Below are 10,164 nucleotides of genomic sequence, written 5' to 3' on the forward strand. Positions count from 1 at the left end.
CAGGCCTAATTTTCTGATCAAAGTCAGCAAAAGCTTAATGTTGGATGTTTGGAAAATATTACATCGAGCGATTAGCCTGTAGTGTAGACCGCGTTCATTAAAAGTGTTTTTTCCGAAAAAGCCAGGTACACACATGCTGATAAATGTTTTTTCGTCCCCGTGTTACAGCATTTTCCCCACCTTACGATGTTTTTTCGTCCCCGTGTTACAGCATTTTCCCCACCTTACGGCATCAACGAATTTCATCCCTAAGATGCTGGTCTGTTATTGGTCGGTGTCACAGCGTCACGAAGATGCTGGTCTACTATTGGTCAGTGTCATTTTGTTGGTCTGCTATTGGTTGGCGTCACCAAGACGCTAATCTGCTATTGGTCGGTGTCCCTAAGATGCCGATATGCTAAAAATTTGTTCTTGTGCTAGTGCTTACAAAATCGTATGCAATCGTATGCATTTTAGTGCTTAATTGTTTAGTTTTAATTGGTTAGCCATGGGTCCCTAGATTGCTAGTGATGTTAAAGGGAGAAGAAGATGACTAAAATGGAAATGAGGCTGGAGATAACGAAGAAATACATAGAAGGCTAGGCTAGGCTACACTCGCTAGGACGTATGGCCGTAGCTAGTTCAAATCACGTCATTCCAAAGGTAAATAAAATAATGATAACAACAACAAAAAAGTACTACAAGTTAACTTTCAGCTAGCTATTTTTGGACAGCATTGATACCGTTACGGGTTAGTCTAAATCTGAAAAAAGTGCATCAAAGTGCCGTAATTTTAAAAAATGCCAATCCTGCAAATACACTTCACGTGGCAAAACCAAAACCGTTTCACTGGGGTCATCAGAGACTAGAATCTGCAGACGGGTGCGTCACGAATTGTTTCACGTTATTGCTACGGTTCCGATACCCGCTGCTATTTTTTGAAAATCCGCGGGACACGTTGTCCAAACACAAAACTTTGCTTTCGAAAAGTCCTATTAGCATCACGCTTATAAACAACACAAATCACCATTAATACGCTAAAGATTAGCATTCTCATACGATCGTACAGTAATAGGCGTTCTAGTACGACTGTATCGATGTTTTTTTTCCCCCCGCATCTAATGTTACGATAAATCTTCAAATCTGTCTTATTACGCCCCTAAACAATACTATAAATTGATTTTCCTCCTTCGTCCTTAAACGATACCATACATCACGATATTGATGTTTCCGCCTCCCCCTAAATGATTCTCTCATTTCATGATGTGGATATCGCAGCTCTACTGCGTCCACGGAGTCAAATTTGGATCGTCCAGCTTTCCGTTTGTTTTCCTAGCGTGGCAGAAGAGGCGGATTAGAGGCTCCCGTCACTTTTTTTTTTCCCCAAACAGAGCGACTAAAAGTCGACTTTACGCTTCATTCATGACGGCGTTTAATGCGGCTTTGGTGGCGCCGTGTTTTGGAACAACATGTTTATGCGGCGAGGGCGGGGAGGCAGATAAACACAATTTTTTGGGGGGGTTGTGATTTATGAGGACCTCTTTGTACTTTTACGCCCACGCTTTTATTGAATCAAACCCGCGAAGCTAGCGTCGCGTCGCGCTTGATTTAGTGATCGCTTCTCGCAAGTTTTTTTTTTTTTTTTTGTCAAGGTTGAACGCCGACCCTGAAATTGTTTTTTTTTTGCGGCTCTGTCAGACGAGAACCAGAGGAGAGCCCGACGCGGATAAAAGACTTCATTTTGGAAAAGATTGTTTTTGTCTTTTGACGGTACACACACAGCCAAGAGGAGACATGTGGGCGGAACACAGAAAAGGCTCCCTGGCTGTTTGTCATAAAGCATTATGTCACCGTGGTGCCTTCAAGGTTTCATTTTAAATGTCAAACATTTCTCCCTCATACATATGCGCGTGAACTCATGAGGGCTGATAAAAAAATTTCCTACTTTGTCATCACTAATTGCTCCTGCGACAAAAAGTGACATCCGGCGCCCTAAAAGAGACGTGACGTGTTGGGGCCGTTCTTAGGTAAGAACCGTCATCTCCAAGAACATCAATCTCTCCTGGGGCGGATCTTTCATCACGCGCGAGACGTTTAGTCAAAACCTGACCTTGTGGAGCTGAGTTATGACCCTTTCAAATTGAAAGTATCAAAATGCCACCGTTCTGTCCGGGCGGCGGTAGCAATTTGACAAAAATGGCCGCTTCAAAACAAAATGGCAGACTTTTTCAGAGTGGTTTTTTTGGGACATCCTCTCTTTTCCAGGGCCAAGATCCTCCACTTGTTGCCTACCGTATTTTCCGCACCATAAGGGCAAACCTTTAATTTTCTCCGGTTTTCGTTGCAATTTGATTAAAAAATTTAGGTTTGTTTGAATCATAATTGTATTCTTTTAAACCCTTGATTTATCTTGCCATTGATACAAGCAGTCTTTTAATGTAGTCAAGAGGTATTTTTTTTTTTTACAATTTTTAGAGAAGATTTTTGATAAAGCAACAAAGCGAATAATCTCCCGATAGTTTTTTTTTTTCTTCTTCTATTTCAACGGAATAGTTAACAAATGGAACAACGTGCTCCCAATTTCAGCAACGGTGCGTCCTTGTTGGCGTCACGGCGCGTTCTGCTCTTAATTAATCCTCATTCAAATGGAAAGAACAAATTTAAATGAACAACTGAGATGACTGACAAGTCAATCATCTGGAATCAACCCGCTTCTTGCCGCGCAGCCCATTTGTAGTGCTACTTAGAGGGATTAAGTACAAAAATGAAGTCATTAGCAGAAAACGTGCTATGCTAGCAGCATAGCATTAGCTTACCTGGATTGCAAGTACAAAGGGCCACACAATGTTTACTATGTTTGTTACGTGGACAAAGGATAATAAAGGAGTGAGCAAAATCATGTTTCATGTTTCAATTAATTTGCTCCTTATTTAAAAAGAAGAATATACTGTTCTTGTCATGTCAGTAAATTAGATTTGTTGATACTTGCAGAAAAACCTGGGAAAATCTCACATCCACCCTAAAGTGCATACATATACGTCCAGGCTTGTTCATACAGACATTTGGGAAATGCCGTTATAGATGAAATATAGAGTTTACACAAAAATGTCGCATGTATTTGCACATCTGAACGATTCAAAACAAAGGCCTGCACCACATTTTGCAAAGAAGTCACGAAACACAATTTAGCAAAGAGCGGCTCCATGTTCCAATTCATTTCCTCTTAATTTGAAAAGAAAAAAACGCCTGTTAGATTTGCTAATATTTACAGAAAACCTGCTAGAATCCCCCCCCCCCCCCCCCCCCCCCCATTTGAGAAGCGCTGTTTTCTTGCGTTTCTCGACAACCGAAACGTGTTTTAATTTTTCTCATTAGCAACGTTGTTCCTCGTCTCTTTTTTTGGTCTTTTCCGCGTTAACTCAAGAATTGTACGCCGCATGTAATTACACGGATAATTCCGTGTTATTTTCTATGCAGTGATTACGGTAATTACAATGCGCCTTCAATTTTCTTGCCACTTCGATCGCACGGCGCATACATCGTAAACGCACGCAAGTATTTTCTTGTTGACATAATACGACGCTTCTAGTCGAGAGGTATGACGGTGGATTAGGGCTAACGATTCGGAAACTGCCAATTTTACGTGGATTTTCTGTAATCACGGGCAAGCGCGGTTCGCATCCCCATGCGAGAAGCGGGCAGCCCGCGTTGCAATTTCTCATTTTGTCTCTCGCTGTCTTTTATTTCTTTGCAATTGGGGGATATTTGCCTCCCTGCCCGTCCTCCTAAAAAGCACAACAGTGTGAAATAAAAGTGGAAAAGATCTTTATAAAGCCGCGCTCCGAGGATGGTAAAGTTTTTTTGGGGGCTGTTCGGAGGCCCGGGCTCGTCGCGGAGAGCGGCGAGCGTGACTGAACGACGAATGTCTACGCTAACCTCTCCCCGACTAGAAAGAAAGGCCGACATGAAATCCATTATGCTTAATGCCCCCCAAATCCTCAGCAGCCTCGCAGGACCTAATCTTCATCCCTTTCTCCTACAAATGAGCTCAGACAGCTTTGAAAGTCCACCATAGAAAAGTCCCGAGTGCTACGGGTTAGCTTGCGTTGGAATCGCTGCGGCCGTTTGGCGGCAGGTGACCGCTTAGTTCAAGTGGTAGTTTTGTCAATATAATTGGATTCAAGATGGTTGTATATATATATATATATATATATATATATATATATGGGATGTGTTTTTAGAGTGGAGATTGTCACTGTACACACATTTATCTATTCTCCTCGTGAGCAATATAATCTAAAGCTTCTTGTCTTCCTTCCTGTATTTTGTTGATAGAAAAAAATAGATTGTCTGAAAAGATTGCCTGAAAAGTCCCGAGTGCTACGGGTTAGCTTGCGTTGGAATCGCTGCGGCTGTTTGGCGGCAGGTGACTGCTTAGTTCAAGTGGCAGTTTTATCAATATAATTGGAAACATTGTTAAAATAACTCTTCAAGATGGTTGTATATATATATATATATATATATATATATATATATATATATATATATATATATATATATATATATATATAGGATGTGTTTTTAGAGTGAAGATTGTAACTGTACACACATTTATCTATTCTCCTCGTGAGCAATATAATCTAAAGCTTCTTGTCTCCCTTCCTGTATTTTGTTTATAGAACGTTCAAGACCGCTTGAACTTGACATGTATCTCCATTTGAGAACTTAAGCGACGGATATCCGTTCCAATTAATTTGCGCTCACTTTGAAAAGAAAGACAAACTGTTCCTGTTCCTGTCACAGCATTTAACCAGATGGAATAACACCCCCAGAAACGCTATAATGAAGAGGTGTGCGGAAAAATAAATGACTTTGTGGAAAGCTTTAGTCAGAATGTGCGTTTACCAGAATTGTTCTCTTCTTTTTAAAAAGCGTGACTCATTCCCTGCCAGGCAAGTAAAAACGGATGACGTCTTTAGCCATCAATGGCGGTGAATGAAGAAAAGGTAATACTTACTTCCCCCCCATGAACGCCATTACTCTCATCTTGGCAATACTTTCCAAACCCCTCCCTCTGTAATTATTTTCTCCCTCCTTTTATTATTGCTGCCTCCTCCACTGTCCTTCCCACTTTGTTACTTATTATTTAATCTCTCTCTCTCTCTCACACACACACACAAATGCTCCACCCTTGCTGTTAAATGGGTGCAGTGACCCCATTACGCCGCATGGCCGAGGAAGAAGGAGATGAAGAGGACGACGGTGGAAGGAAGGAAGAAAGAAATGGCGGATGGCTGGCGTTCCGTGTGCTTTTCAATGGGATGATTAATGAGCGGCCCCTCTGAGGGGGGTGTTATCCCTGCTCCGGACCAGTGGGGACGCCGATGGGTCACACACACACACACACACACACGCGCATACAGAAGATGACAGCCTTCAGTTGTGACATTATCATTAACAATAGTGGGATAATGGCGGGGGGGGATGAGTGCTGGCTGCCCATTAGCACAAAAACATTACTACCATAGTGTGGAAATGCCAATATGGAGGAAATATTTTTGCCAAGCAAATTTGTTCAAAATTACTAGATTATTTTCTTCCACGTCATTCTCGCAGGATTTTAGCCGAGGGATGGCACACTCCTGGTAGTTTGATAACTAAGCGGTCGTGCCATGTTGAATTTTGATATGGCGGCACCATCTGGGTGAAATTTCAGCTCCCTCATGTCTTCTTGATGTAAAGATCACAGGACTGGACAAAGGTTAATATGATCAAAAATGAAATAAGTAAACATTGTTTATTACTAACTTTTATGTTTATTATTATACCCATTCAAAACATTTTTCCCATAATGCCGCAGGGTATTGACTATGGCATTTTTTACCATATTGACTTGGGTTTGCGTATACCATGTGGTATGAGATGGGGGAAAAAATGCTACGTTTTTCGCATTTTGCGCTAAAGTAAGTTTCGAATATTTGCAAACAACCTGATTGGCGAGACTTGTTTTTAAACGATGAATGCCCCCCCCGCCGCCATTTCATTGCTAAAAGTCCCAAAACGTTTCCCCGCCTGATACGATTCCGAAATTCACGGCTCCTGCATGCAAAAGAGTGGAATATTGCGAGCAATCGACGTTGTGCGGAGCGTCCTCTGCATCCAATATAATTGACTGCCCAAAGCACCTGAGCTAATTAGTAAGAAAGTCATCATTTCCACGCACGTTCTTGATTAGAGTGCAGGCTGAATGAGTTGTGCCCCTGCGAGTTTGAAAGAGTCTCATTTGTATTTTGCGCAGTCAGCGCGTCACGCCGCGGGAAAACGCTTTTTTGACAGCTCGGCGCCGCTTGCGCTAGCATCCAGCGCGTCGCATGCTAGTTTTGTGGGAATGAACCTCATCGACCCACTTCTGTGTAAGCCCCGGACACCAAGATGAAATGGCGGTAAAGCACTGGTTTTGTCCAAACGGAGTCTGTCAACTCACTTTTTGACACTAAGATACATGTTTAATGTTCCGATTGATTTGCTCCTAATTTGAAAAGATACTGTTTTATTCTCGACGTGGCTTTCAACGGCATTCAATTGAATTTCCTGATGAAAAATCTGATTATTTAATGGTTTTAGCCAATGTGTTGACACCACTTTGGTGCAATGATGTGGCGAAAACAAAAGGAATTCTTTTTCCTCCTGCAGAACTGCCTTGCGTCACTACCCTCAAAAAAAAAAAAAAATCAAGGCAACAAAGCTTCCATGAGCTGCACCGGTTTATAGCGTTCGCTTTAGCTTCTCTTTTTTTATTCGGCGCTGTCTATTTTCTTGGCGTGGGTTTTGTAAAAAGCCTCGTTTTCATTTCTCTCTCCCACTTGTTTTGGCAGCACTTGATGAAGCAATTGACCCGTGACGCCATCCGGCCTCATCTGCATTTAAAGCCATTAGCTCTTGTAAAGGACGACTCCTATGCCGGTGTCACGGGTCAACAGGCCAGCGTGTTGCTCTTCTGTTTGTTACTGCGCTACTGCTAAATAAACTGTTGCGCACAGCCAATTCAAAAAAACGTTCTGGATGCCACAGTGGTGTCCTGAGATAAGAGTGACCATTTTTTTTTTTTAAATATGGCAGCGTGTGAAGCTCCTGAATTTTATTTCATTATGTTTGTCTGTTTTTGTTTTGTTTTGTTTTTATTACCCATAATAACTTTGGGAAAACATGTATACACAACACACAGAGGTGTTTATCTTTATCCTGTGTGATGAACAACTAAAATTACTGCCGCACTGAGAATCCAAAAATGAGCTAAGCTTCTGCATCACTAATGGCAATATACATCCATTTAAAAAACATACACTATAAAAGTAGAATTATATCGGATTTATCGGCTAAATAAATTCACAAGTTTACCATGACAAAAAGAAAACAAAGCCAACTGGATATAAGCAACACATTTCAGGTGTCACTCCTGGATGGGCCCATTGCAGAAAAACAAGCTCAGAGCTCCCATTAAATTGCCGTTAATATTGAGTTACAATTCTATGTGCACTCGATTTTGTTTTGTGTTGTATCTGTATATTATTTTGAAGGGATGTTTGCCCACCAACACCTCCCCCGGGCTGTGATAAATTTGTCAAGCGTTGACGGGTCTGTACTGATAAAAAAAAGTAAGGGAACCACTGAAATAGCTCAATAAAAGCATAATTAACTAGCTTAAAATTTAGCAAAAGCTTGCCTCGTGTTCCAACTAATTTGCTCTTAATTCGAAAAGAGAACAGTACTGTTCCATTGAAAAGCATGAAATCAACAATTGCTCCAGGTTCGCTCAACATGTAACGTTCAATAAAGGAAGGAAGACAAGCGATTTGAGATTGTTTTTGCGCGCGAGGAGAACGGACGGAGATGTGTTCACTGCTACGTATCAAAACACATCACGTCGAGCCCATACAGTGGCTACTCTCTTCTTCTGAAAGAAGAACATTCTGCCCTGTGGTTAGGTCACGGCGTCTCCTTTCTTCTTCTGCTCGTTCCTCCAACGAACAACTTTCTCTTTCGCGATTCAAACGTTATACCGCCAGATAAATTCTTTGCAATACGATAAGAGGAAATATGGGCTAACTTATGTATTCAAACACCTTGTAAAAATCTCACCTTGCAGAACCCGACTGCAAACGACCTGCGACCAATCCTCTCAGCCAAAGTCAGCCGGTGCAGGCTCCGGCTTTGCCGCCACCCAAATGAGCGTAAGCACCATAGAAAATGGATGAATGGATGGGACGTGTCGGCTTTTCATCCTCCCCTTGACACTTATGTCCGGACCAGTGATAAAGAGCTACAGTGTGCAGATTATGGTCGTGTTGAAATGGACTCCCTGACTGCGCAGTACTTAAGCATTCCTATCGAGGGTCCACTCTGGGCACGGGCAGCCAACTCTCTCTTTTCGGGGGCGGGGGGGGGGGGCACGATGCGCTCTACCAAGACGCCTCCTGGCGCTCCATCTGGCTGCTCTGTGACTGTGCTGGAGCTCAGGATTCTTCCTGATCGTCTGGATGCCCCCCCCCACCCCCACCCTCATCTACGGTGGGCCCACTCAGCCGTTTTAAATGGAGTCCGCCGATAGCAGGCGAGGTAAGACGGGAATGACGCTGAGGCGGGCGGACAGCGAGAGGCAGATGGACTGTGAGTGAGAGCGTGACTCTGACATTCCTGCTATGGGGGGGGGGGTTATCAGTGGCAACCAGAGCATGTACACACACACACGCTCCAAAAAAAAAAAAACACACGCATATGGAATACATAGGTGCACACGTACAGGCAAATAAATGACTCTGGCTCCCCTCTCCATGGGCGTAGCTGGGGGAGGGGCAACAATCATTTCATTAAAACCCCTCACCAAATTATTCAATAAGTTGGTATTGATTAACTGTTTCGACAACCGGTTCTCAAAAAAAGGCATGTGTACCCCCTTGAGGTATGTGACGGCACTTCAGGAGCTACGAGAAATTTTGACAGGGGTTTCTACCGTTATCAGAGAACCTCATTTTAGCGCTGTGACTTTAGTGCAACTTGAACCGACAGATAATGCCCACTAACTGCTTATATATGCTTGTGACAGGGCAGTTTTTTTTTCAAATTAAGAGCAAATTAATTGGAACAGAAAACAACCTAGATTATTTATTGTCCATATATATATATATATATATATATATATATATATATATATATATATATATATATATATATATATATATATATATATATATATATATATATATATATATATATATGTATATATATATATGTATATATTACTGCACGCACATGTGCACCTTACAAATCCTGCACAGTGCAGGAAAGCTGCTTAATACGAAATATTTTGCACCATATGAAATTTTGCATCGCCCTCATATGTATACAGTTTCTTCCACTCCATCTATTCCATATATGCTCAGAATGTAAGTCTATTCATTTATTGGTGGTTCATTATTATTGCCCTATTACTCTTGTTTTATTGCCTACTTTATTATTTGCTCGATTGTGGAATGTCTGCTCGGGGAGGTGAACAGAATCAAAATTTTGTATGGGTCTCCTGAGATTCAGACTTTGTGTCCACTGTTGTTTCCATTTTGTCTCAGCGAGAACCTTTACACGAGTCAGACGGAAAAGCCAGGATGTCCACTACTGAGGACACCAGGACTCACATGAGTCAAAACATTGAGTCGGAAAAAAAATTGCCACTCTGTTGTCCACAAATGAATAAGCTAGTTCTCAGGAGGATATAGGTACACGGTGTAAAAAAAAAATAGAATTGTACTGGAATAAAATAGAAACGTAGGGGGAATTCTATTCCTCAATTTGTATATCATGCTGAGCTGTCTTCATTTACATTCATTGTGTGTGTGTGTGCCCTGCATGGACTTGGGTGAGGCGAATATGGGCGTCATCATCGTCGAGATCATGCGGCATGAGCAGGAGTGTCTGTCTGGCTCCCGCCCCAATGTTTCTCCCCGCAATAACAACACACACACACACACACACACACACACACACAAATACAGCCTTTCTCTTCTCCGCCGGGACAGCAACATTAAAGCGCTTTCTCATAATGAGGGAAACTACAGAGGAGAAACTCACACAAACACACATCGAAACACGTCCCATAGTTACGTAAAGGTTATGTAAAAGGCATGAATATTA

The sequence above is a fragment of the Hippichthys cyanospilos genome, chromosome 14 (genome assembly GCF_059441005.1).
Source record: "Hippichthys cyanospilos isolate Australia breed blue-spotted pipefish chromosome 14, RoL_Hcya_1.0, whole genome shotgun sequence".
NCBI lineage: Eukaryota > Metazoa > Chordata > Actinopteri > Syngnathiformes > Syngnathidae > Hippichthys > Hippichthys cyanospilos.